General features: G+C 30.3%; 1 protein-coding gene across 1 annotated transcript in view; it reads left to right on the top strand.

The window, feature by feature from the left end:
- LOC119575229 (mucin-2-like) overlaps positions 1 to 5794 on the top strand; it is a 74287-nt gene that overhangs the window by 10974 nt on the left and 57519 nt on the right. The gene's annotated exons all lie outside the window — the stretch shown is intronic.

The raw sequence follows: 5794 nt of genomic DNA, 5'->3' as shown, positions 1-5794 counted from the left end.
TTATTTATTCCTTCGATATCTGAGTGGTCCCCTTATATTTGATAAATTTGTTTTAAAACAGGCTGCGTGATCTTATTATATATATTAAATGTACTAGAAATTTGATTCATTTATAGTTTTTTGTTTTTTTTTCACCAAATTCTATCCATTGTCTTGTTTGAATTAGAATTCGATTTTTTTTTGATAATCGTACCAAATATCATGTTACTAATTCTGCTGTCGCTAATAACTGTTATTTCTACTGACATTGATAGTAATAAATAATATAAATAATAACTATCACGTGCAACTAACAGCAACTGCAATTACCATCATACAGAAACAATCAATATCCGAAATCTCTAGAATCCTGCAAACATCAAACAGTAATAAAAAACATCGCAAAACAACAACAATATTATAAACCAGTAATGAACACCATAACAACCCAAACGAGGATTCAGTACCTCAAACACACACACACGAACAAACAAGCAATCAAACAAATTCAAACTACAAGTCACAGACACGCATCATCTAAAGCGAGCGAAAATAATAACAATAATAATCATAACAATATAATAATAATAGTAATAATAATGATAATAATAATAATAATAATAATAATAATAATAATAATAAGAAGAAGAAGAAGAAGAAGAAGAACAAGAAGAAGAAAAAGAATAAATAATAATAATAATAATGATAATGATAATGATAATGATAATGATAATGATAATGATAATGATAATGATAATGATAATGATAATGATAATGATAATAATAATAATAATAAATAATAATAATAATAATAATAATAAAAATAATAATGATAATTAATATTACTATTATTATTATTTTATTATTATTATTATTATTATTACTATTATTATTATTATTATTATTATCATTCTTTTTCTTCTTCTTCTTCTTCTTCTTTCTTCTTCTTCTTATTATTATTATTATAATTATTATTATTATTATTATTATCATTATTATTACTATTATTATTATATTGTTATGATTATTATTGTTATTCTTTTCGCTCGCTTTAGATGATGCGTGTCTGTGACTTGTAGTTTGAATTTGTTTGATTGCTTGTTTGTTCGTGTGTGTGTGTTTGAGGTTCTGAATCCTCGTTTGGGTTGTTATGGTGTTCATTACTGGTTTATAATATTGTTGTTGTTTTGCGATGTTTTTTATTACTGTTTGATGTTTGCAGGATTCTAGAGATTTCGGATATTGATTGTTTCTGTATGATGGTAATTGCAGTTGCTGTTAGTTGCACGTAATAGTTATTATTTATATTATTTATTACTATCAATGTCAGTAGAAATAAGTTATTAGCGACAGCAGAATTAGTAACATGATATTTGGTACGATTATAAAAAAAAAATCGAATTCTAATTCAAACAAGACAATGGATAGAATTTGGTGAAAAAAAAACAAAAAAAATATAAATGAATCAAATTTCTAGTTACATGTTAATATATATAATAAGATCACGCAGCCTGTTTTAAAACAAATTTATCAAATATAAGAGGAGCCACTCAGCTATCGAAGCATGAAATAAATAACAATTGAATCCATTTTAAGATTTCTCAATGTTTAAGTATATTACACAAAATATGTTTTACGTATAAAGGAAAGATACTAGGAATGTCTATCTCGTATTTATTTATAAGTATGTTTATAATATAATTCATCAAGAATACAAAGAGAATATATATATGGTCAGTTTTCGAATACTTTATAGAATAAAATGTTATTATCTACCGCACTGACATTTTACTTATATCACGTATATTCTGACTTCTTAATTTTCCCTTTAAGTAACGTAATTTTTGAAATACGAGTAATTTTGCTTATAATAATTATTTTGTCGTATAATATGAACTTAGGAATAAAACACACCCTTACCTTGAGATTTCTATTTATTCCAAAAACAATAAATTTAAAAAAAAAAAAATCTTTATAATTTCTATTCTCGTAAGTTCGGTCACAAAGAAATCTAAAAACACGAGCATGCAATACATCAATGACCATTCTTATGATTGTTATCATATAGTGCAACATGTATAATTTTTATAATGCCGTACTTTAACCTATTGATTTTTGTATGATAATAAAGATGGTATCGGATAGGGAGATTGCTTATGAATGTACTTATATACAATATAAAAAAGTATGCGCGTCCAATGGTATTTTCAGACCAACTGTGTTTATCATAGTCGATGGTTCTTCGCATATCGTCCATGCGCTAAAATATGTGGTTTAAACTCACAGAAAGTTTTTTTCTTCTTTCTAATCATACTTAATAGAAGGCAAAACAAAAATGTTATAAGGATAAGCAACTTCAAACACAAACCATGTCCATTCTAAATCTAAAATCATAACAAATAATTTATACAAACAATGTCAGATGTAAATCATGTCTGTTCTAAATCTACAACCACTTTGTACTAACAATTAAGTTAGGGGACAAGTTATAACAAGTAATTATGTAATTATATATATATAATATATATATATATATATATATATATATATATATATATATATATATAACAAGTAATTTATACAAGCAATATCAAATATATTCTAAATCTACAACCACCTTGTATTAACAACTCTACAACGTTAACTCGTGGGACTAGGAAGTGTGAAGTTAGGGAATGAAGTTAACAGAGACTTCACACTTACCTGGTAAAAAAAAATGCTTAGGGTTAAACCAAGAATTACGCCGAAATTTTCCATTTCAATTCTGCATGTTTAAAATATTTGTAGCTTAAATCTTAAACTGGCCAAAGCCTAATAATAACGTTTAATTTCATCCCAACGAAAGGACAGGATTACGCCCATGCATTTCTTGTCATGGATTAGTCTTAGTCTTAAGTAAAAAGGTCAAGTGAAAATTCTTGACACAAAGACCGATTTAGCAAAATAGGAAGACAAGGTTAAGAGATGACGGAACCAAATCAGTTTTTTAAAGAGATGCGTGATGAGGAACTAACCTAAAGCTAAATTGTCGATTCATTTTTCAACGGTTCAGAAATCGCGGAAAATAGTTAAATCACAAATCAAGGTCATAGTTTCATGACTGAGTGGTTTTCAGATGCGCTAAAATTGAGTTTCGAAATCATGTAAACTTAATGGTTATGAATGTACATCTGAATGAACATGGATATGAATGTACCTCTGCATGGATACCTATATACCGAATGTTCCTTAATGGTATGATTGTACATATGGTTACGAATGTATATATATATATATATATATATATATATATATATATATATATATATATATATATATATATATATATATATATATATATATATATATATATACGCGTATAAAAAAATGCGCCTCCAGTGGTGTTTTCTGACCTATTGTGTTTATTAAATGTTCTTAAATCTTAACTTTTATCTATAACATTAACATCGAATGTTTTTCATGTACTCTAGCTAGTTACTGAAGTGCATGACGTGAACACATCAATGCTCATGGTACTGATTAATGTTTAAGTAAATAAACCATCGTAAATGCATATATATTGTATGGATTCGCATAGCCTTGTATATGTATATGTATTTATAAATACACACACACACATTCAAACGCACACACGCACAAAACACACACAAACACGCACACACACACACATACACACACATATTCAAACACACACACGCACACATATACACACACGCACACAAACACGCATACACGCGCGCGCACACATATTCAAACACACACACACAAACACACAAACACACACCTGTGCTTGCCTTAGCGTGCTTGCGGGCTTGTGTTCGAGTGCGCTTCCAGGGGCGAGAGAGATTCGAATTACATCCTGCTGAAGCCTCATCTGCGAAATCGGATACAGTGTCTTTTTTCCTGATAACCTGCTGCCTGTGTTCGGTCGCCAGGCTGTTTGGTCGTAAACTGATAGTGAACTGTAATAATTATAACGGCAATCATTGTAACTGCAATCATAATAACTGCAATAATTGTAACTGCAATAGTAGATTGTAAACTGATAGAAAATGGCAATAATTATGATTGTTAATTATTATTAATGATAAATTCTCATAATTATAACTGCAACAGCAATAAGTGCAATAATATAATGCAATAGTAATAATTGTTGTTAGTAAACTGATAGTAAACGGCAATAATTATAGTGTTAATTATAATCATAATAATTGTTGACAGTAGGCTAAGCTGCAGTTCAGAATTTTGGGAAAAAATATAATCACTTTTTATTATTTTCCGTTGTCGACACTTTTTATATATGTGGATAATTTTCCATTATCACTTTCATCGACTTACGTACGTTCATCATCATCAACATCTTTAGTGGATTCAACATCATGATCTTCACCACATTCACTATCGCTATCACCATCACCATCTTCCACACATTCCTCAACACCACCATTTTCACCATAGTCATTATCCCTTTCACCATCTTCATCATCACCGTCTTGCACACATTCCTCATCACCATCATAGCATAAGCATCACCATCACCATCTGCACCATGCTCATCACCATCACTATCTGCCCCCACTATACTCATCACCATCAGAATCCTCAGCACATTCATCATCATCACCATCACCATCCTTAGCACATTCACCACCTTCACCATCACCACCTTCATCACCACCATCTCAACATATTCCTCAAACCATCACCACCAAAACCTTCCCTACATTGATCACCATCAAAATCTTTATCACAATCATCACCATCACCATCTAACACCATAATCATCATCACCATCACCAGGAACCACCATAACCACCATAATTCCCTCCCCCCCTACCTCTACCCCTGCCCGTAACCATACCCACCAATTATTATATAACAAAGATGCCTCAAAAAGAACGAACACAAACGTAGTAAAAAGGAGAAAGCAAAAATAAGCCAACTCCCCCTCGAAAAAAAGGTGAAAGAAAACGGTAAAAAAACTAAAACGAAAAAACAAACAAAGGAGAGGGGGAAAAAAAAGAAAACGAGAAAATAAAATCGAAAACAAAGCTGAAAGGAAACGGGAAAAAAGAAAAATCAAAGATACGAAGCAACACAAAGAAAACGGATAACGAGACGAAAAATAGAAAATGAAAAAAAAACAAGAAAAATAAACAAGAAATTTTAACAAAAAAAAAAAAAAAGACACAGAAAACGAATAAACAAAGAGAAAACGACGAACAAAGAAAAAAAAAACGAGACCGAGAACGAAATAGGTGCTCCGACTTGGCAACACTAACCGATGCCCATAAAAAAAAAACATGGTCAACTTTCGCTAGCTCCTGTTGCTTTCTCGAGGCAAATGTTGCAGTGCTCTTGCATTCAGAATGGGAGGTGCAATATCATGTTTACTTTGCTATTGTTTGCTGATGTTGATGTAGATTGATTACCGTGATGTTAATGGATATAAAGTTCGCATGAAAAGGTTTCGAATTATGCTCGGACTTGTCAAAGAATTGACAAGAATTAATTCGTTAATTAGAAAGGCGCAGGACCGTTTCTTTTGAAGGAAATTTGCATGGATATACCACGGCTGATCAGGCCAATGATCATTCCGTTTCACGATGATATATATATATATATGTGTGTGTGTGTGTGTGTGTGTGTGTGTGTGTGTGTGTGTGTGTGTGTGTGTGTGTGTGTGTGTGTGTGTGTGTGTGTGTGTAAATATATATATATATATATATATATATATATATATATATATATATATATATATATATGTATGTATATATACATACATATGTGTGTGTATACACATATGTGTGTGTGT

The sequence above is a fragment of the Penaeus monodon genome, chromosome 1 (genome assembly GCF_015228065.2).
Source record: "Penaeus monodon isolate SGIC_2016 chromosome 1, NSTDA_Pmon_1, whole genome shotgun sequence".
Classification (NCBI taxonomy): domain Eukaryota; kingdom Metazoa; phylum Arthropoda; class Malacostraca; order Decapoda; family Penaeidae; genus Penaeus; species Penaeus monodon.
The sequence above is the reverse complement of the archived record's forward strand: the minus strand, read 5'-3'. Positions and strand labels throughout refer to the sequence as shown.